This window comes from Struthio camelus, chromosome W (genome assembly GCF_040807025.1).
Source record: "Struthio camelus isolate bStrCam1 chromosome W, bStrCam1.hap1, whole genome shotgun sequence".
In the NCBI taxonomy this organism is placed as follows: Eukaryota; Metazoa; Chordata; class Aves; order Struthioniformes; family Struthionidae; genus Struthio; species Struthio camelus.
This window is the reverse complement of record NC_090981.1, coordinates 17,341,626-17,365,650: the sequence shown is the minus strand read 5'-3', so window position 1 is coordinate 17,365,650 and position 24,025 is coordinate 17,341,626. Positions and strand designations below refer to the sequence as shown.

At 37.5% G+C, this 24,025-nt stretch overlaps 1 protein-coding gene across 3 annotated transcripts in view; it reads left to right on the top strand.

Moving 5' to 3' along the window:
- Positions 1-24,025, top strand: part of LOC138064053 (methylglutaconyl-CoA hydratase, mitochondrial-like) — a 113,101-nt gene that overhangs the window by 10,138 nt on the left and 78,938 nt on the right. The gene's annotated exons all lie outside the window — the stretch shown is intronic.

The window sequence follows — 24,025 nt, the reverse complement described above, 5'->3', positions numbered from 1 at the left end:
CCATTCACCATTTAGTGAATGTGGTAATACATATTATTAGTTTAAATACATAGGTACTGATTGGCATGTTTAGCTTGAAAGTTACATCTTGTTTTGAATCAACAAGTTTCAAAGATCAATAATAATAATTTTCAGGAAAATAAAAGATTAAAAGTTGTATTTTTAAACCAATAAATAGAAGGAGTGGTGAATGGGCAGGGTCAGAGCAATGCCTGGAGTTAGATGATAGGTAATTCATTTGAAAAGGTGGCTATTAGCTGGGACTTGTTATCAATTGAGTTTTTAAAGTAATTTTTTTATTCCAGATTCATGATTTATAGTAGCTGTGATGTAGGAAATATGGCAGTAAGCACGTTGATTTTTTTGGGGGAGAGAAGCTCAGGTATGCTGTTGAAATTATATTTCTGAACTTGAAGTACTTCTGCAGTATCCATTGTTGGCTGGTTTTGCAGAACTGTTTTGGAATTAAGAATTTAAAGGATTTATTGCCTGACTCCTTGGCTTAAATGAATAGCTCAGTGTGTGTATACACAGCTGACTAGAGACAAGGTGTAAGGGTGAACATTAGGGGGAAGTTAACTCTGAAGGGAGGAGTGGAAAAGACTAAGACTGGATAGATACAGTCTGGATCTTAAATCAAGGAGTAGAGACAGACAAGGAGTGTACCACAACCTGTGTTTAAAAAAGCCAAAAACACACAGATAAACGGAAGTGCTTAAGAAAGGAAACTCTGCTAGTGAACCAAGTGAAATGAAGGATGTTCCAACGGTGGTGACTGAAATGCAGGGTGAAATTGAAGATGAGGCAAAACTGGATGATGAAAATAGGCAGAAAGAACGGTGTGGTTTGTAGGTTTGTTTCTGTAGATTAAGTTAAGGGGTGTCTGTAAAGACAACGAAACTAGATAAAGCATAGGGAGATGTGGAGAAAATAGATAAAGGCTTAGGGAGGTAGGATGAGGGGAGGTGCAAGGCATTTCATGGGGAGACTTACCCAGGGAATTGAGCAGAACAGAAGAAAGCTAACAAACTTTTGCAGTTTTTAAATTCGAAAGGACGATATGTTGTTTCAAGATCACTTAATGTCTTTAAAAAAATGCAAGGATCATCTTGTGAAGTGTTGTCACATTTTGGTTTGCATTATGATGAAACACAGTTAGGCTTAACTTTGATTTTTTTTTTTTTTGTTTTGTTTCCTCCATTGTGTTTTCTTTCTTGCATGTCTGGGAATGTATATGGTTTTAAAAATGCATTTTTTTCCAATCATTTTTTTGGACCATCATCTGATATTTTACAGACCACAGATTGAGAAACTGTGTCCTAGAATGTAATTCCTTTTTATGTGTGGAATGAAATCCAAAATCCTTAAATCTTACCATTCCTCAGCTATCAACAAAAATCTGAAAGCCACAGGCCCAGTGTTTTGCTTCCTTCTAAGGGCTAGTCCACAAAGGATAGCATCCAACTGTTTTGTGCTAAATGACAGTGTGGTTGATCAAAAGATTTAAACCCTTCTGATGACTGATGTGGATTTCAGTGTGATTGCAAATTATGGAATTTTGACAGGGTGAAGTGGGGTAAGGGGAATGAGGAATTCTTGTATAAAAGAGCATAGAAATGTGCCAATAATCATATCCTTTCCTTTCTGCTTAACATTTTGCTTGCAGTGTTTTACTACTCCTGTCTTTTTTGTATGTCCTTATGCTCTGTGCCCTGGCCCCAGAAAGTTCCTCATTAATGTTGTAGTGCTGATCAAAAGGGACACCTACAAGTCAGGGAAGAGCTTGTCTGGGGTTAAGGATGCGCTCTGCCTGTGAGGCTTGCTTCTGCTTCTTACGTTTCCATCAGAAGTGCTCTTGCTCTGTGCCTCTTTCTTCTTCCTAGAAATTAATAAATAATAATTAAAAAAAAAATTGGCCTTTCTGGAGTGAATATATATGACCAGTTCTGGCTTGTGTAAGTGTACAGAGTGTGCCTTCCCAGTTCTGCAGCCAATGCAGCTGAGTCAATGCAGGAATTCTTTTTATTAGCTGGCAATATTCCATTCTTGGAAGAGGTACAGCCTAAACATGGAATAAGGCAGGTGTCCCATGGGCAAAAGTCTACGATCAAGTAATTAAGAGCTATGCTGTGTTCACACAAGGGGCTGAATTAAATTTGCATAGGCAACTTGAGTAGCTTCATTTTTCATTATTAATGTAGGCTCAACATACGAGGTATATTAGTGGTATTACTGATGCAGTTTTGTGTGCAATTTTTCAGGATTTTTCATCTTAAAAAAAATCTTGGAAGTCTGAGTGTGTGGATAGTACTGTTGGGAAATATGGTACCGTAAGGAAGGGAGGAGCAATTGTTCTTAAGTTGTTGCAGAGTTTATTTTTGGAGCAGCAGTGTATTCTGGGACACAGTTTTGTATTGTATCTTCTTCTGATCTTAAATATGTGAGCTCAAAAAGAAGGCAAAGCTAAAGTCTGTTCCCTGAGAGTTACTACTTTGGTTTTCAGATGGTGTTCAATAATGTCCATGTTTCAAAGAGCTGAACAACTTAATTCTGCACCTTAAAGCATTTGTGATTGTTTCCTAAGGCCTTGCCTAGTATTTATAGAACTTGTAGTTATTACAGAAGTTTGCATTTGGAATAATGTTTTGGCAAGCTAAAGGATGCTGTCTGATTCCAAGTCCTCTCTTTTCCTGCTCTTATTCCACAGTCCTGTCTCTGTGCATGGTGGTTATGTTATGCTTAGCAATTACATAGATATTTGAGACAGGACCAGTGAGAGAAAGTTTACATCTGCTTGTTTCAGTTAATTTTTTAAATAGTTTGTTTATTTATTTATTTATTTTTATTTTGTGATGGTTACAGTAACTGAAGAAACAAATGCCTTTTATAAACCTTTCCTGTCTCTCTTTCCACCTGCTGTTCCTTGTACCATGGTTTCCCTTAGGACTGCCATGCTCGTTCGGTCCTCCCTTCATGTCCTATCAAGAAGACACTTGTATGTGTTTAGTCTATTCCTCACACGCTTGTCTCAGGTAGCAACTTACTGGCGCATAGTTCATTGATTCAATTTACAGCTCATGCTGTTTAATGAAGCTCCGCACTACTGTTTTAAGTATTTTACTATTTTACTCTCCCTCTCCTGGTGCCTGGTCAGCCAGGTCAATTGGTAACTCCAATTTTCCCCAGTTCAATCAGAGATTTTTTTGCTTATATTTCCTTTTCTTTCCCCAAAGGTTTGCATCTGCGTTGTCTTCAGTTTCCCTACATCCATCCACCCTCCTATCTCTTGGCGTGCAGAACAATTCTGTCCACTTCTGTGGGACAAGAATGAACTGCTTTGATTGTCTGGAAGGAACAGACCACCTCCAGATTTCAGTTTGCATGGGAGAGTTAGGGGGGGGAGCTTTCAAGGGCAAGAACCTCCAGCTTCTTGAGATTTTGCTCACTATCTGCGTTCAGACTGTAGTTGTTAAGAGCAGGCTGTTCAGTGTTACTTTTTTGGAGGGAATTGCACTAATTGAAATCGATAATTGCCTGGTATGTGCATGCATATGAAGAAAGAGGGGGTAGGCATGGCTGTTAGTTTACAAATTTGTTCTTTGGATACCTTCTTTTAGAAATTCTTGAGAAATCAGAATATGGATGGCTAATTTTTTTGTTGTAACCAGCTTTCAAGGCAACTTGAAAAATCTGGATATTGGAACACTTAGCTGTGCTTTGACCTGACACAGCTTTACTCACTGCAGCTCTGCCAATAAAGCCCCCTCTTGCAAATGGTGAAAGAATCTTTCTGCCAGTGAAACTTCTTCATTTGGGGCTGCAACGTGAATAAAGCCAACACAAATGCTTTTCCTGTTGGCGTAACTTGTCTTGTTTCCAGAATAGTTTTGCTGGCAAGGTTTGTAAAGTAGATAGGCTTCAGATAGCTGACCTGTGAAACCACCTTCATTTAAAAGGCTTTGATGTGGGTTGAATGATATTACCCAAGAAGGAAAGCAGTTCTGTAATAGCTCTCAAATACTTGATCTACTCTGATTTTTGTGGTGCCAGTGAGAGTGGTACAGAGGTACAACTGTGGGTATAGTTGCCTTTTTTTTTTTTTTTTTTTTCTTCCCAGGCTCTGCTAGGTAGGTGAGCAAGGGGAAATGTTAGTATTTTCCCAGAGCATTTTATATTCCTCCAGATTCCGGCTCATGCAGAGGAATGAAGAGGATAATTTATGTATTACTCCGCTATTCCCTTTTGAGGATTCAGGTACCCACTTAAAAAGATTTTAGCGCCTTCTGGGTATGTTTGTCGCTTTGCATGCATTTCATTCCTTCCTTCAGAGGTAGACAGTAGCTAGGTTCCTCCTTTTTCCAATCCAGGCTTTTGCCAAGATTTGGATTCGAACTGATGCCGGCTGCTTATAGACTAGGTTCAATGGCTGCTGCATGTCTGTTGGAGCAACATGAGTTATGTGAAAACTGGCATGTTAGGCAGCCTCTCAGCTATGTCCTCTGACTAACTGTGCATATAGTTATCTTTTGAATTTGGAGAGCTCAGCCTGCATTTGTCTGAAGTCAGTTATTTTTCCTCTTTTTTTTTTTTTTCTGATACTGCTTTTCTGAAAGAACTAATAGATGTCATGATTTTCTAGGTCGAGTGTTGAACAACTGAGCCAATAAAGAAGTGCAGTCAAAACTGTGACTTGATCCACCATTCTACACAAAAAGAGCCCAGTAAGTTAAGGAAAACAGATTTTAAATGGCTATCTTTTAGAAGTACCTCAGTCAGATAACTCTAAATGCTCCTCTACATTCTGTCCTAAAGAGGCATGTTGAATTTCAACAGATATTGGATCAACTATGTGGATTTTTGAGAGCTAGAAAAATTAATTTTTAAGCAGAAGTTTGTTCTTGGCCTTAAGTATGGCAGAGCTCACTGTCCCTAAGTGATCATGTATATGGTTCTATTAATGGAATATTGTTCGGATGAGTTCAACATGTTATTTGATCCACGTTATTCTGTATAACTTGCCCATATTTATTTTAATCTCATGGCTAATCCTAGAACAAAGCACTGGCAAATAGCAGATAAAAAAAATTGCACGTAGCTAACGCAGCACTTGCTAGCACAGTGAATAGGTGCATGTATTAGTTTGTTAGATGAATATACCAGATACCTTTTAGCTTCATTAAAAAAAATGCAGATGTTAAGGTTTCCAGGACACTTTTCAATAAGAACACAGGAATGTAGCCACATTCCCCTCATCTATCTCTGAAAGACTGATCCATTTCTGTTTGGGGGAATGGCATGAGGAATTGGGTAGGAAGTCTGTGGGTGGGACTTGCTGCAACAGTGCAGTCTTTAAATCAACCCTAATCAGCTGTGAAACTTTCAGCTAAGAATCCCTTGTCTGCCTTCGCAGTGGTGTTTACAGCTTCTGGCTTGAGAATATTATGGGAAAGAATTTTCATATATTCAGCTTTCTTAATGTTATTCTGTAGTTGGGAATAGAGTTTTTAACCCAGTTAGTTTACATTTCAAAGATAAAACTGAGGTCAGACTGTTGTTTTTAAGGAACTCTGAGGATAGACTGGGCTCACAGCAACTTGTGTAAAAATGTGCTAAATAAATGTGAACAGAAAGCTTTCTCCCTAGTTGAATGAGTTGCAGTCAGTACTGTACAGAGGCTAAGTGGATTAACTTAAACAGAAGAAACTGAATCTATATCTGCTTGGTTCTCTCTTGCATCTCTTATTTGAGATGCAAGATGCTCTTCATCAGGTTTATCTGGAATATCTGTTCAGATGTCTCTCTCTTCCTGTAGTGTGTGTCTTAAACACTTGTCTATGAAACATTCGGTGACCCTTTCCTCTAGTTTTAAGTTCTGCAGCGAGAAATACTATATTTGCTTTAGTGCCAGGAACAATTTGTAAAAAGATTGTTTTCTGTCTCAGAGAGACTCTGTCTGTCACTGATTGAAGACTATTTGAATTGACAGTACATTCAACCACAGTATACTTTTCTCCTTGATTAGAGTTTTTTATAGACTCTAGTGGAAGCAGAGACAACTTTCTTCATTGCTAATATTGCCACAGTGTAATACTTCAAAAAAGTTCTCTTGTAATTGGTTGGATTCAGCTGAGATGTCAGTGGTGGATATTTCATGCAGTTTTTCTTCCTTTTTTGGTCTTGAATAAGTTGTAGACCAAAGTTCACTGTGATTTGTGAGCGCAAAGCTGATGAATAACAAATTTAAGATCATCCTATTAGTGAAAGATAAATTATGAAAGCCAGCAAGAGAGCCATCTTTTTAACAGTATATTTTCTGGGTTAAGGTAATTTTGAGATTTACCCTTTAAAGCTGATGAAACAGGGCATTTACGAGTACTCTTTGACCATTCCTCCTTTTGTGTGACATGTGAGATCTGATTCCAAAATTGAGGTGTCAGTAGTTGATCCATCGCAATAAAATGTTCTCCTCTCTCCTTATATGTTAGAATGGAAGCTTTCTGGGGCATGAGACCCAGGTTATTACTGAAAATTTGATTAAAAAACAAGTCTATCTGAATTGGTTCTGTAGTCTTACAGTTATTGTGGTGATTCTTAGCGTGAGAACTTGCCAAGGAGAATCAATGTTTTTGTGGGCAGTGACTTAACGGGGAATGATCAAGCTTGGTGACTATTGCTTTGCTAGTGTAAAACAGCCCTTACCTAAGGTTGGGCTCTGTAATACAGTCACATGGAACTACAAAACAACGCTATTATATGGACTTGTGGTGCTATTTTATATCATGGATATCTGTCTTCAAAAATAACAGTAAAATGCTATAGTTGGTGTCATTCAGTTGGCTCGTGTGTACTGGAAAGTTTAGGAGCAGACCTAAAATACGTATCTGTGGCTACTGAAGAACATAGGCTGTGATAAGTTTTAATTACTGATAAAACACTGAGTTTAAATTTTTTTAAATTATTATACTTAAATAGTTTAAAACATTGCCTTGGGCTGTTAATCCATCGTTGTCTTTGATTGTGTGAGCATGTTATGTGAGCTTGTCTGTAATGGAAAGCATCTTCAACAGATATGTATATACTACAACTGTAACTCATTTAATTTTTGTTTTATAAATATGTTCTACAGAAATGTGGATTTTTTATAAACCTGTTAGGAATACTAAGTCAGTTATGTGGATGACTTTTTATATTCTATGTGCTTGTTACGGTTGGATATGACTTTTTGAATACAGTCCTCTATAGGACGCTGGCCTTATAGACCGCTTAGAAACGGTTTTGAAGTTGGTATATAACAACTCTCTGAAGTGCAGCATACTTTGCCTGTGCTGTATCAGGGAAACTTGTAATTAGGTGGCTATTAGTGTGTCCTTGTAGGTGTTGGGCTACAGTCCATGCCGTGTAAGAATTTTCTATATTAATCTGAAATGGAAGCAGTAATTACCTGTATGTGTAATTTAGAGATGCTCAGGCAAATATGAACACTGCAAAAACTACGTGACTTTACTAGAAACTCACATCACCATCACCGGACCAGTCTGGGCATCTATGTGTGTATATCAAAATCTAAAGGCTGCAAAATTCAGGGCTGTTGAAGTCTTTGATTTGGTATAATAGATTAACAGAGGGGATGCTGCATCTGAACAGTCTTTGCTTCCACAGAAGTGAGGAAAGTCTGCTTGGCATGCTTGAGTTTCTTCTGTTCGGTAAAATTCTTAAGATGGTACAGTTTGTCATTTATAGGCAGACCATAGGCTTTGTAGATGCCAGCAGGTGTATTAGAGCTAGACAACTTAGGAAACTGCTGGTTTCATACCTAAAACTAGAGAAATATCTATGCAGTCTGCACTGTTATCTCTAGCTTAAGAGAGGTCGTGCAGTAGTTCACATGGGTCCTCTGATATCTTTGTACGCCTGTGCTTTCTGTAGCTCTCTGTGTTTATTTCCAAGTATTTGGATTGTTTCATGTATTATTGACCTATGTGATACCATGCTGTGAGTAACAGTAATCTTGTCTTCAGAAAGTATAGTTTCCTCTGACAGCTACAATGAAACCTTGAGTCCCTAGCTGGGAGTAGCTCTGAAAGAGCCCTGTATAGTAATGGATACCAGCAATACTATAGTGATAACATATTCCTCTTTGACTTTGCTAGTGGACATTTGAAATCACTTTAAGCCTGCTCTGACAGGTGCTGCAGCCCCAGAGGGTGGGGGGGTGTGTGGGTTTTTTTTTTTTTTTTTTTAATGTCTCCTCCTCCATTCCTTCTTTAGAGCCCAGTGGTGAGCTCTAACCAAGCATTTTGTATTTAGGGAGACACTTCTCTACCTATTTTTAATCTAAAACTGTCTTTAGCACGGTTCAGGTAGAAAAAGCTTTTCAGAAGAAGTTTTTTTTCTGTACTGCTAGCCCTTCAGGCTGGGAGTTTGGCCAAACTTTGAGCGATGCCTTTAGAGGCGTTTTATTCTCAGTGCCTTTCCTACTGACAGCTGCTGTTTTTGCTGGAGTCTGGAATTGCATCACCTTAGAGTATTAGATATTAGATGACCAGTTTGGGTTACGCTCCTGAATTACAGAATGTTATTTCACTGTCTTTATAGGCCTATATCAACAATATGCTTTTGCTTTCATTTCAGATCTTGAACTGGAGAAGAGAATTTTTGTAGATTAGAGAGAAGGCTGGTTTAGTGTCCTAACCTAGGTTAAGATACTTTAGGAACTTATCTTTCTCTTCAGTATGGTTGTACGTGTTTGTAATCACATTTTAGATTCCCAAGACAGTCTTGCATATTTTGAAATGGAATTCTGTTTATCGGAAAATATGGAGGAATTTCTGTCGTCAGGCAATATTCTGTTTTTCAGCAGTATCAAGTTGTTCACTACATACTTTGATTACGGATCACTAGGGGTGCTGAGCAATTCAGTTAAACTCCAGCCTTGACATCAGAGCCGTTTTTACATCGTTATGGCAGAAGGTGGCTGATCTTGTTCACCTACTTTTAAGTCATTTCAAACTCATCATATTCAAACTCTGTTCATAAAGGAATCAAAAGTCGTTATGTGTAAATTCCATGTCTGTCGTAGACTTGGATCTTGGATCGTCTCAAAAGCTGCAAGCTCACTCTCAGACATGGGCAAGAGTTTTTGCTACACCATTTCTGGGCATGGATTTTTTTTTTGTTTTGTTTTGTGTCACTATATATAATATGTCATCTGTGCTCCATATAAAATGGTTAAAACCTGTGTAGGCACTGGGTGAAGTAATCTGTAACTGCTGTTACTCTGACAGGCACTGTTTTATTAAATTGGTAAAAGGATAATTTTGGGGTATATCTTTATTACCCAGGACATCACTGGTAAATGCTTTTGTGCTTAGATGAAGAGCTTCATTTAACTTGTTGCATGCCTCTGAACTTTTGACTTTCCACTGTAGTGTCTAAGGTCCAGATCTCTTCTGTAAGTATTAACTGAAACGAAGTAGTCACCTCCACTTAAAATATTCTTGTCATAACTATGTGTATTTGATATCTTGATTTCTGAAGAAAGACTGCTTGGTTTCTTTACAGTTCTTTGAGGTACTGTGTGACCCAACTAACTCTTTCCGCTAATACCGACTAAGTTAGTACCTGGCACCTGATTTCTTTATTGGTGAGGGAACTGAGCCTGCTTTGCCATTTATATCCTTAGCTGAGAAAGCCTGCTGGCAAAAATAGTCCGATCTCATGTGCTTGGTGGTAGTGTGTGCTGGAAATAGATTACATGTGTGCAAAACATGTCAGAAATAGTTACTGCATGGCAAAGAACCATTTTTCCACTTACTTTTGAGTAAAATAAAATGATCATTTAGCGGAGGTATTTAGATTTCTATCTGAAGCTAAGGCATTTTCATTTTGAGTCATTTTATAGCAGTTAGTTTCGTATGTGCTTCCTTCTGTAAATGGCACAGAACAGCATATAATGAAACATACATGTGTGCTAATTGTCATAAGTATGAAGAGACACTTCCAACAGTTCTTTAAAATTACTTGTTTCTCTCCTTTTCTCCCATCTTTGTCTGCCACTTAGGCAGGTTTCCTTTGCAGAACACCTTTGTTATTGGCTTACTGTAATAAAAAATGGTACTTTTTTCTGCATCTGGGTTGGATGTGCAACTCTTGAAAGCTAGAGGAAAACAAAATAATTTAATTTGCATGAATGTAGCACAGAGCTGCCGATGTATTCCTGGTTATAATGTATTTTTACAGTGGTATAGCTAAAGATGGTTACTTGTCTCTAATGAAAACGGCATGAATCTTGCATGTAGCTTACTGAAACAGTCAGTGGGCTTTTGTTTTGTACCTGTGAAAATGTTTTACCTTTATAAAAGTAATAAAAAATGAAAAAATTTTGAAATTTCTCTTTAAATATTTTTTTCTTGTAAAACTTACTTTTTTGTGTGTGTATGTTTTAATAAATAGAAATATAACATGAACTTTGGTATACACGCATCAGATAGTAAAAGCTATTGTAACTGTTTTATTGTCTGACACCCAAAGAAATGTTAAAAAAAATCCTACGACTGTTAGTCAGGTCCTACCTGTTTTAGTCAATATAAGGTCTCAGGACAGCTATTCATTCATAAAGAGATATAGGTATATAGTTTCCTATAATATCCCCCAAGTTTTTTCAATTTTTTGTCAGTATTTTGTATAAATAGGGAAGCAGCAGAGTTTTGTAGGATATAAGAAATTTAAGTCTAAAATACCTTTTGTTGACTGATATTCTAACACTTCTTTGTGGAGTTCCCATCACCAGCTGGAACTTGGTGACTATATGTGGATGGACACGGTTTTCAAGTGATTGAGCTCTAGGCTCAAATACCACAAACTTTTATAATTTGTTAAGCTCCTCCAGATGGCAGGTAATGTTCCAGTGTTAGATCTCCTTTCCCTTCCTTTCTTTCTCCAAAGTAAATTGCTGGCAAGTCTATTGGATTGTCTATTAAAAATAGAAGAGATCGAGTATCCCTGAAGTATTTTAAAATAACAAGCCTGTAGAAAATAGAATCGAGTGTGCAACATTGGTGCTGAAAATGGATTCAATGGATGGGAGATTGTGCTATTTACAAGCATCTTCATTTATTTCCTTATGTCAGTTCCAAGTGTTTGGGGACAGTGGGAATAAGGGAAAGTACAGTGTGTGAGCAGGTTAACTTCATGCTTATGAACAGTAGAGTTGCAGCTGCTATTTTTGTGTCTTTCTCATGAACGAAGCATGATTAAGAGATGTTCCTGCTCTTGGCTCAAATGCTTACTACTCCTTACATTCACACAGCAGTGTGTGGAATGGCAAGACTTTGGCTTCGAATGGTAGCCCAATACTAATATGAGCCAGAGATTTTTGTGCAGGGATGCCAGCCATTTTTAATGCTTTTTTTTTTTTTTTTCCTTTTGGAGTTGAAGATTTAAGCTTTCTGAGTAGACCAAAGTTGAGCTCCATGTCCTTAACCTTAAAGCCTTTTCTTCTCCGGTTTCAGTTTTCCCACAAACGTCTTTGTTCTCTTCACCTGTTGTAGCTTGGAAAAGTTCCCAGTCAAAATCTGTAGTCACTTCTTCTAGTCTTTCTAATCTTTCCTCAAGTTTATGTGTGTTTTGCTATACACAGAGTGATCATGTCCTAAATGAGTGAGGTAACAAGTCATGACTGATTATTGAGATGTGTCCATTCCTTTTCTCTATTGTTTTAGCTGTTCTTTTCAAGGTGTGTTACATTTTCATATGCTGCGTGTCTTGTTTACCTGTTCAAATGTCCTACTGAAAGTATCACTTGCCACATAGCTGCACAGTATATGGTATTGTTGAACCTTGAGCTACTGGAAGTTTCCAGGTGATATCCCAGTATGACTAATACTGGTCATACAAAAAAAACAAGGAGAGAGAGGGGAAAAAAAGCAAAACAAACAAAGCAACCCCTCTTCCCCCCACCTAGCATCTGGTGATGCCTTTCAAAGCAAGGGACAGGAAGGAAGGAAAATTACTTGAATGTTTCTAATATAAAAGAAACAAAAGACTTGTGTCTTCATCTACATTCAGATGATAAAGTAGTTCAAATCATGTGGCTTTTCTCAGGAAAAGCTCCTCCTTTCTTTAGCAGGATTTATGCCCGAATAAAGACTTCAGGATTTCTTCAGAAGAGATTCTGACTTTCCCTTTTTTACCACATAACACACTTCCTCTTTTTCTATTTACAGCTCATAAAACTGGGTGTGCTGTCAGTTAACTTATTTTTGTAATTATTACTAATCAAAATAGATATACCCGGCAGTATCAATTCCTTTTAACTTTTTTTCCACAAACATGCTTGCAGTGGTCAGATATACAATATATGCAAAACGCTTGACTTGGTCACCTGTAATAATGCAGTGAAAGATCTCTATTTTTTTTTGTGATTACTTGATTTACTAGAAATCAAGGTGAAAGAAAGGGTTGTTCAGATTTTTGATTCTGTTCATATTTCTTTGAATTGCAAGGCTTAGTACCAGTTGCTAAGACTACTCGGTCTAAATATCATCCTTCAGTTAAGGTTAAAGAAGAAAGATGAAGAACCTCAGCCTTGGCAAGTTTTAGACATGTCCACTCATTAATTGGGACTGAGAAAGCAGTATGTGTGACCTGTCACTACTGTATTACATATTGATAAACTCTGCAAGGATACTGCAAGTGATACAAATGAGATGCAGTGCCACTTTAATTTTTTTTTTTTTTTGGTGTTAAAATATCTATACACTTTCATTCTGTTGAGTAATGTTTTTTTTAGTTCTAAACTTAATAAAACTGAGAGCTTTGTTGCTAGACTCTTCAGAGGCTTTTGGTATGCAAGGTGCAGAATAAACACAAATAACAAATAGTAGTTCCACACTTAGTTGGAAACTAATTAGTAGGGTAAAAATCCAGCTTATGTGGCTGTCTAATTTAAACTGTCTTAATCTGTAGAAGACTTCAGTTATGTTTCATGATCAGAAAAGAAAAACACACCCTGTTACAGGTATAATGTAGAAGTTCTCTGAGTGAAGGCTAAATTTGAAAATGAAAAATGGTTTGAGGAAGTTGGGTGTTCAGAGTACCAGAATGACTGAATTAAATACTTCTGTAATGCTTACTGTGGAAATAACTTAGAAATACAAGTGGTATAGGAAGTAGCTTTACTTGTTTATTTTTCTTTCTTTCTAAAAACTCTGTATTGAATAGTACGTGCAACATATGTTGCTTTTTATTAAATGCTGACGTTTTGAAACTACCCTGATTTGAAGTATAAGCCCATGCTCTTGCAGTGGACGAGTAGCTAGACTGTTGTATGAGCTATGCTTTGTAGATTGGAAGAAACAGGTTTTGTCATGATTTGATCGCTCTAGAGGTCTGTGTGTGTGGTTCCCAAAGAGGTTATAACTGGACTTCATTGCTGCCCTTTGTCTCCTCCTCCTGGATCTTTTCCTCTGATTCCATGTCCCTCTGCCAGTCAAGGATGATGCAACCTCTGTCTTCTGACAGAGGCTAGTTTGTTAGCCTGACAGAGGTTACTGAAAGTGAGGCATGGCACAGAATCCAAGCTAATATTGGTGTAGATAGCTGTTTCCAAACAGTAAGTTACCATGTTTCTTGTACTTTGCCACCAGGACTAGTGTCTCATGTGCCATGGATGAAAGTGCAAGAAGTTCTGTCATGACAGTTATGCAATTTTTTGGCTTCAGAAGAGGGTACCAGTGGCATATAGAATATGGTTGAGGTAGTTGTTGGATGATGGAAGTGTCACAAAGAAAATGGTAGTATTTGGGTAAAAATTTGTGCTTTTGTTTTCAGGAGGTGAGAGATCAAGATCCTTGCAGAGATTCTGTCTGAATTAGCAAGTTGGCCTCAAAAGGCTTGGATTTCAAAGGCAAACAAAAGTGTTATACTTTCTGAAATATCCCATTTGTGGGAATTTATTTAGCAGCTAATGCTTTAAATATACTGATCTGAGTGTAAATTATTGCGAAGCACGTAATAAACTATAGCCGTGGAGCTAAAAGACTGCCATTTTACAGGAAGGAATGCTTATGACCGGCATCCTGCCAAAGTGCCAAAAGCTCTAATGCACAAGAGTTATACTGCAAAATTTTGTTTGTTCTTTGCTGTTTGATGGTTTTGAGGAACTTCTTTCTGTGACATAGAGAGAATATGTTCAAAAAATGCAGGTATCTAAGTCATGCTTGCAGCCTAATAGGAGAACAAATCCTATATGGACGAGCATCAGTAGGGACTGAAAATGGCAGAAGTTTTGACTTTGAAGTTATATATCCAAGTTTAGAGAATGCCAAGAATATGAAGCTCTGCACCAAAAAGGAATTGTTTTATTTACATCATTTAGATTACCTTGTTATGTAGGGAAGAAGCATCGCATCTCTCATTATCAAACTGCTTTTCTCTTGACTTCACTGACTGCAACCAGCATCTTTCTCGAACTGTTTTGTTAAAGAAATTTAGCAGATGCTGAGGTTGCATGTAAATGCACTTTTCTTTGTAGCCAGTTTAGGTGGTGCGGGCGAAAAGTCTTGTCCATGCTAGCTTGCGACACGATTGGTGTTTGCTGATGTACTGCATGATTGTTGTTGTCAATAAAACAAATGATTACTAGAGATAATAGTTACTATTAAGTTATGTTAGGTGAATTGTGAAGCAGCTGCTTTAAAAGCTTGTGATAACCATGTCTTGTGAACCACTTTCTTAGACAAAGTGAAAACCTTATTTAATAGAAAATTATGAAAATCTATCATAACAGCCATAGCATGTTTGTCTTTCAGTCTCTGGTGCTTTGTGACACAACCCTACCAGATAGGCCCGGGGTCAAGGTCTGCCTTTTTAGCCAGTGACCCTTTGTTTATAGCTCTTTGGGGCTTCTGAGCCAGCTTTTAAGTCTCTATTAATATGTTGTACATTAACTTCCTCTTAAGGCTGGGTTCCGTGGTAAAGGTACATGTTCCTAATCTTTTGTTTCTCGTATGTAACGTATTACAATTTCTTCCTAATGTTCATGAGTTCATGAGTTCTTATCTTACTCATTTCAAATCATTCTGGATCTGTATAATGTAATTAATTTCTAAGAGTTTTGCATGCCTGAAAAATTGAGTCCTGAATGCTTACAGCCTTTTGAGTGTTTTCCTTTCCTTTTTGTATGAGAAATGTTAGGCCTTTGCAAATGTTCTGTGGCATGTTCCTGACTTCTTTACCTTTGTGGTTTTTGTTTCCTACCTAACTTGCTTGATAACGGTGGCTTTTTTTTGCTGTTATTTTTAAGCTTACTATGAAATGCACTAAAATGTATATAGCCAAGTCATACTGGCCACTTAAAAGGACTGATCATCTCTGTTTAATTTCAGGTTAAAAATAAATATGCAGGAAAAATTAAAGTTTAGGAGGATGTGAGAGCTTGAATGAAACTTTATTAGGAGCGAGTGAAAATGTCTTGGAATTCCTTCCTCATTGAAAGTTTTGAGGTATCCTATAGCATAGGCAAAGCTAAGGTAAATCTTAAATTTACATCTGTCCTAAAAGAGTAAGGAAAGAGAAAAAAGTACTGTTATGGAAAGTCTTGTTTTGCCAACAACATGTTGTCATAGAGACGCAACTCTGAGGAAATGATCATTTAATGTAAATTTTACCTGTTACTTGCACATGTTTGATTTGCAGTTTAAAATATGAAAACTAAGAGAACAGAAAAGGCAGAGAGCAAGTTGTACTGCTTTATGAGGAGGATCTTTCTTTTCAGTAGTACTCGTGAGAGAAGCTGATCCTCAAGAGCAAATTGTTAGCAGTTCTTAGTTCAATAGATATTTCAGTAGTACCTTTCCCTTTATCCTTAACTCTCAGGTCTCTCTTACCAGGTAACTTAAAAAATCAAAAAAGACTTTTTCACTAATGTTTCATTTCTTCATATTCTGAAATAGTACCAGAGTTATAAATACTGACAAAAAGGTTGATCTGAATACAAAATCTTTTAAATATTCAGGAATACTCTAAAGTGTCTTCAAAACATTATTAGTTTATTTTGTGTGTTCTGTAGTTTTCTAAACAGTAAAAGATGTGAACATCCCTTTTAATTCTAAAAAAAAAAAAAAAAAAAAGCTTTCTTTTCTGTCTCTTAATTTCTCATATCTTTTATGGTTTTTGAGTCATTTGTTCACCCTTACCCTTGGAAAAGGGGATAGAGTCCCAAAGAAGAGTTTAGAAATATTACTTGGATGTGCAGAGATACGGTTAGGAAGAATGAAGCTCAGTTGGAGCTTAAACTGGCAAGAGATGTCAAGAATAACGAGAAAGGCTGCTTCAGGTATGTTAGTGACGAGCAGAAGTACAAAGGAGATGTAGGTCCACTGCTGAACTGGACATATTACATAACTCTGAAGGGATCTGGTGGCATGCTTCTGAGAGTGCTAAAAGAGTTGCCTGACCAACAGAGCCGCCATCTATTGTCTTTGAAAGATCACAGAAGACCCAGGCGACTAGAAAAGGGCAAATACTGTCTGCATCTGCAAAAAAGACAGCTTGGGAAAGAAACTACAGACCAGTCAGCCTCACTTCAATCCCTGCAAAAATTGTGGGACAGGTCCTTGTGGAAGTTCTTTTCAGGCCCATGAAAGGCAAGAAAGTGACTGGGAAAATCCAGCTCAGATTTACCAAGGGTAAATCATGCTTGAGCATCATTCTGTGATGAAACAACTTGATCAGTGGACGAGAGTGAGCTTTGGATGCCTTCTGCCTTAATTTTTAACAGAGCGTTTGACATGGTCTTCCACAACATCCCCGTTGACAAGTTGATAAGATATGGACTGGATATATAGACTGTGAAAAGCGGTTAAACTGCCAAGATCAAAGCCATTGACCACCACCCTTTGAAGTCAAACTGGCAGCTACTCACAGGTGGAGTTCCTCAAGGGTCGATACTGTGTCTGATGCTATTCATTATTTTTATAAACAATCTGATGACAGGATTGAACCCTTACTGCGTTTGCAGATGATAAAGTGAAAGGAGAGTTAGGTATATGGGAAGTAGGAGCCACTCTTCAGAGAGACTTTGACAGGCTAGTAGATAAGGCCAACAAGAAAAAGATAAATGTAAAGTCCTGCACCTGTGAAGGAATAATGCTAAGCAGCAGAACAGGCTGGGGACAGACTGGCTGGGGTGTAGCTCTGCTGGAGAAGACATGGGGTAAGCTGAACATGAACCAGCAGTGTGCCCTGGCAGTAGAGAAGGCAAACCGTGTCTTGGACTGCATCATGAGGAGGATAGCCAGCAGGTCAGGGAACGTGCTTGTTCCGCTGTGCTCAGCACTTACTAGCTGGCAGAGGGCCACCAAGGTGATTGGAGGGCTGGAGATCAGCAGGGATCTAATCAATCTTACCATACCTGAAAGACAGTTACAAGTTACAGAGGAAGTAGAGATGTTTCCTCCGCAGGGATGTACGGTGACAGGGCAAGACGCAATGGGTACAAGTTGCTTCAGGGAAATTCCATCTGCATAAAATAACTGCTTTCATAATGAAGAATTAAACATTGTAATCTGTTTCCCAGAGAAGTGATGGCATCTCCCTTGCTATTAATAATCAAGACTTGACGTGACAGGGCCCTGGATAACCTAGCCTAAGGCCATGCCTTCAAGAGAAGGCTCACCCAGATGATCTCCAGAGGTCCTTTCTAATCCAGATTTTTCTACAATTCTATCAAATAAGTGATAATCTGTTAGTTTTCTTATTTTGTGGAAGATGGCCAGTTTTTAAAGTCCAGGACACAATATTTTTGAAGCGTTCTGGCTGTTCTTAACTGATCAGGCTGGGTTGGTTTTACTCAAGTAAACAGCAGTGGTAGCCGTAATTGGTAGGGTTGATGATAGGTGTAAGTATCCCTGGCCTGGCTGGACTAGGAAGAGCAGTGGATTCTTAATGGAACCACCACAACAACAACAATCATCATATTTGCAAATCATCTATAAACAACAAGAAATAAATCAGATATATTTCTGCATTGTGGAAGGATGTACTCTTGCATTTTTAATAGGAAATTTCTGGAATAAAATTGTGACTCTAGGAAGAGTTTGTTCATATCTGTACTCGCAAAGATCACAGCAAACCGTAGAATGTTAAAAACTGTATGCAGCTGATTGGAAGATGATATGTCAACATATTTTCTGTTTTCAGTTACAGATGCTGTAATTCTTCAGTTGTCATGGTAGTTGTTTGTGTCTTTTAATTTGAAAAATAAGTCTTTCATGTATGTGATAGATTTAATCATGATTTTGAATGTAATCATAGAAGTAACGATAATAACGTAAAAAAAAAATTGTCCCTCTGTGTACTACTCTTAATCCAGTATTTCAAGTTTGTAGCAATGATAGAAATGACCTGTTACTTTTGAAGTCACTTTTTAAAGTGAAAATTTGAGCAAAGGAATGCAGTTTGTCTTCAGTATTCATTTACTTCAATATGGCAGAAAGCCATCTTATTTTTACTTTTCTTAAACTGTGTAGCAGAAACTTTCATTTTAAACTTGATTCTATATGTATATCAGCTATTTCTGTAGAATAAGTAGGTTGTTATGTGATAGCTGAAAGCTTTCATTCACATTTTAACTGGGTCTACGCAATGTATATTTTGTCTGCGAAGCATAACACTCTTTCTTTTACACAGGCAAGAGATTTCAGTCGTGGTTGACTTTGATTTGTACTGTAATTTGTCAAGCATATAGTTTTAAACGGAAAAATGCTAGATAAGGGCAAAATAAAAAACATCCACATGATGGCATTACTACTATCAAATTTAAATAGTGCTTTTGTATGGAAGATTTTTAAGTATTAACTTGAAGTATATGTCTGTTAGCAGAATAATATTCATAACTTTTATTACTGTGGTGTACAGAGTTAATATTAATTCTCTTTAAACAAAATTTTGATCTCCCCAGACGTTATGCTGTCTTTAAGTGTATTTGCTTCATGAGGTATTGCAGTTTCTCCAAAATTAGAGATTAATTTATTCTGAGTAAATTAATTTTGGGATGTAAAAGCTTTATTTTTGAAAAATTATGAGATACAGAGCAATGTTGGAAATTTAGAGAATAAAAATTGTTTTTAAATCTTTACTTTCTGTGTTTGAATTTAAGTTGGTTGCAGTGCTGTCCTCATATGTGTATGCAGCTCCCTCTGTAGTAATCCTAACCTGATTAAAGTTAGTTGCAGTTCTGCTGCTGATTTCAGCTAAACTTGGATTTATCACATTGGCTTCTGTAGGAGTTGCGCATACCAGCTTTTGAGGGCGTTGTTCACATGAACATTGAAGGGTGGTTTTTTTCAGTAGTTGCAAGTTAAGCTGTAGTGTTTGTCTGAGCTGGCCCTTTGCCTCAGAATTTTAGTTCAGTATCTTAAGTAGTATTTTTTTATGTGTGGGAGGAGTAATATTAGTTCGCAGTTCACTTCATTTCTCTGTATGGGAATGAGCTTTGAGTATACCACAATTATTGTTAATGGGTGAGGTGGTGCATGTCGTCTTAAAAGCGTAGTCAGTTTCTTTCGTAAATTCCTCATTAACTTATTTCTGCAGGTTATTAAGCATATTCGAGGTGGTGCTTCTGTGCTGTGCGGTTTTTAGTGTTCCAATTTTGGTGTTTCTTGCCATTTGATCTATTTATCTGTGTACCTTCTGAAAATCTTGGCTGTTGCTTCCATATTGAAATTCTGCTGTACAAACAGAACTGGCCCATTTGCTTTTAGCCAGGTCAAGGGGCAAGCTCAAAATAACATTGCCGCTGTAAGAAGTTAAGACTTTATTCCATGTCAGATACCTGCGTGTGAGTCACTTACCCTTTTCAGAGAAAAGGCAGTTGGGGCATCTTTTGGCACTCAGTAGAATAACTCTACAATTTGATTTTTGGTGTGCCAGATATATGAAACAGTTATTTTTTTAAATAGAAATATCTATTGAGTATGGTTAAAACTTTGAGTATGATATATAACCCATTATGATTAATGTTGTCATGGGTTTACAGCTTTTGTGGCGTATTATAGGGGTGTGTGACAAAGCACAGTATATGGTACTGTACAAGAAAATTTTTAGGCATTCAAGTATGGCATTTGGAAAGTGAGGCTTGTAAAAAGATGTTTTGAACAGATTTCTCAAATTCATAACTTAGCTTTTCAACAGTAAATAAATTATATTTAGAGATTATGTGAAAATATCCAAATAAGGCAAGAGACGTAGGGATCGGAGCAATCACTGTGAAACTTAGATTCTTTGGGAGCGCTTTCTAAGTTAAATAGCCTTCCTTGTCATATAGAAGTGGAGTTGGGAAAATTCTGGTGAATAACAGAAATATACCTGTCTTGCTGGACTCCCCTTGGCTTTCTCGAATAAACTTCTCCGGCAACGTTGTGAAATGCCGGTTAAACACACGCTGCAAAACTGTCTGGACTAACAGGGTACAACAGCCAGCCATTCAGCAGTCAATTATTTACAATATACAAAGAGGGTTAGTTTCATCAGGGTTCTAACACTTCACGGGAAGTAAGGTAAAGAATAACTAATGTTTTTGTGTTCTCCTTGTATTGGATGGAAAAAATATTAGGGTCATGGATCAAAATCAGAGATATTCTTCAGGGTTGACAGACCTCAATAGAGATGCATGTAATATCTAAAAACAATATGCATCTTCCTCTGAGTAGCTTTAAGGGTTGATCTGCCCATACCAAATTGTTTATGTACTTACTGCTCAGGAGGTTCAGGATAAGTTCTGCACCTCTCTCCAAAATAATGGTTTTTGTATTGGTATTTGGCAACCAGGACTGGTTCATATGAGATCTGCAGTACAATTCTCTCCTGTTTATTTCATGAATTTGGAAGTAATGCTTCTATGAATGAAGCTGATTGAGGAGGCTTCTCTGCACAAGTGAAGAGCACATGTCCTAATCCTAAAGAAGCTCTAGAAGGAAGCGGCTGGTAGTAGTGTCAGCATAGTCTTTCACTGTTGTGTTTCTCCTTTGTCCTGTGCTAACTCCTAGTAATCTGAGAACAGCTGTGCATGGCCCTTGAAATGAGATGTATAAAGGGCTGGGAGCAGAGAGCTGAGAACTGAAGAGCCTGACCTCACGCCCTAGAATTAGCCCACAGTTAGTTTTGACTAGTTTTTACTGTGCTTCTAGGTGGATAAGATCCAGCCAGTGGGACAGAGCATCAAGATGCCAATACATGCAACGTGAAGAAAACGACTCAGTGTGAACCGAATGGATGCGGGGACATAATTACAGTGCACAATCAGTGTGCAACAGTTGGTGTGCCTCAACTCAGTGGCAACTATGGCTCCCCTCTCCTTACGTTGTGGGGTAGAAAGGCTTAGAGGAGCCTACGCTCAGTGTGGTGTAGAGTCACAGGCCCGGAGTACACACCCCCTGAAGTCTGTTGGGAGTATGTATGGGAAAGGGGATAGGCCAAACATATTCGTGTATTTCAACTGTGGTCCATGGGAGAGTTGCAAAGGTTCATTCTGTGTGAGTATTTGTGGTTTGAAAATCTTCAGCTCCTTTGCTGCTCGCAGCAGTTGAACAGATAGTATTTTCAGATATTTTAAAGTGCTAAACTTGGGGTGAGAGGAGGGATCTTTCACTGCAGTAGCTGAGAGAACGGCAATTTTTGCTTGAAGCTGCACTCTTCATGGTTGCTTTCTGTAACTTAACCTTTCCTACTTCTGACTTGAGAACGGACTTTGAAGAAACATGTGAATAGTTCTTTGCTATATGGATCAAAGTATTCCTCAAGAATTTTGATCAGTGGTTCAATCTTACAACAGGAACAAAAGTGTTAAGTCACTGGCGGTTCCATCTCCTGTGAACCAGAGGATGCTGAGGCGAGTCTTCTGCTGGAGTGCAACAAATGGCTTCTGCCTAAAGGTCTTCTCTCTGGAAAAAGTTTCAGCTATTATTGCGATGCTTTGGAGTGCTAAAATAGGAAAGTATTACAAAAAGACCTTTTTCCATTTTCTCTACAGTGGTGAAAGAGAAATACTTAAGAAAAAGGGAAATGTAAGATTACAGACGCTGGGTGAAGCACTAAGAGCAAATATGGGACCAGAAATTCTTTTTAGAATATTCATAATTAATAATTATAAGATGACAGTTTACCTTTTAATGGACTTACGCAAATTTTTGTTAAAAACAAATTTCAGCAGATATCTTCAAATATATATTCGAAATGAAGATAACTGCAGTCTGTGTATTTTTTTGTTTTATAAGGTTATTTTTTGTTGAGCTCTTTTAAAGAATCTAAATAAATAAAAACCTAACAATTGCCTTAAAGTCTTATCTTGACAGTACACTTTCTTAACAAGAACATTGGAATATTTTAGGTTCCCTATTTCTCTTTCAAAGCTGACTTTCTATACTTCGCAAGGGTACAGCCAAGTGAGCAGGATTTTGGTGTATGGAAGTTCGGATTTCATACAACCATATAATTCCCTAGTCCCTAAAGCACAGGTTTTCTTGTTGTTCTTACATAGATGATATGTATACAGAGTGGTAGAAGCTGGAACCAGACATTAAGAAATAGATGTTGGAGAAGTGCTGTGTGTATGTTTGTGGTGTGTTTTTTGTTTTTTTGATTCACACGCTTGCTGGTGTAGCTTTTAAATCGTGTTTTGCCATCAGCTTATTTTCAAAAGCATGTTTTGCTTTTGTAAAGCAGCTTCTTTCAGTTACAGAACTCTGTACGTAAATGCATTTGTGGAAGTTCTTTGCAGTTGCATGTGATTTAAAGGACTACCCCGATTCATACCCATTTACATGCCAATTTTGTATGCTTTTGAGGTTTTTGGCAAGTTTTCTGTATGCATTAATTGTAAATTACCAAGGTGGACATTTGTAGCGATACGGTACAGACTTGACCACAATAATCCCCATTTTATACTGACTGTTCAGCTGGCTCGTCACACTGTCTTCAGCTGAGGCATATCTTAGAAGGTTGCTTGGAAACTTTTGGCAAGGTGTCTGGTAGCGTAAATGAAACTTGATATAATTACTAGGAAACATACAAACGTAGTCAGGACTGATGCTTCATTGTTTTTGGATTGGACATGCATAGACAGAGAATATAGGCCCCAGTAAAATGGGAAGCATTGCTACGATGAAAGTAGAAGGGAAGGTGCAGAGCTTGTTTTTTGGCCATGTTATCTTAAAATGGCAGCTGGAGGTCCATCAGAAAATGTCAGTCAGATTGAGATACCAGTTTTGCCAAAAAAAAAAAAAAAAGAAAAAGACTAGAGTTGTGCGTTTTAACTCCTGTTATCAACAAAAGTGTATCTGAAACCGTGTTTGACAGGGAGCATCTAATATCGGTTAAGTCCAGAAGGATAAAAGGGGGGAGGCTGTGATGCTTAATTTTGAACTTTGAGTTACATCTTAATTGAATAAGAATGTGATGCCTTTTCCAAAGTTGATAGTATTTTGGTTGTCATGGTAGGGAAATATAAAACTATTTCTGTATAGGTTATATGTCTTGTGTTTAGCCCTTTCAGACTAACAGGTTCATTTTCACAAAATGGAAAGAAATACACACTAAATTCTATGGGAGTGTTGCACATCCTCAGAGAATAAATGTATCTGTGCAGATTTTCTCTCTTCTCTTTTTGTCTTAAAAAAAAAAAAAAAAAACTTTTTCAGTATTTAGCTATTATTATTACCTGTTTCTCTTTCTACATGTTCATGATAGAAAACTTCTGTTCTGAACAATGGTAAATTTTTAAAAGCACATTTTTATAGCAAACTCTAGTTATACTGTCCTTTATAAATATGCAGAATTACATGTTCATGAAGAAATAGAGGAAAATGTCATCTCAAGTTTTAGCTTTTTTAGGAAACTAAAAGGAGGTATTGTATGTAACATCTTCAAAAATAGAGTTCCATAAAACAAGGTGAAAAATGCTAGTATGTCCACTGTAGAAGTTTTTTATTTAGTTAAATGAACTCTATTACCGTAAAAACATTCA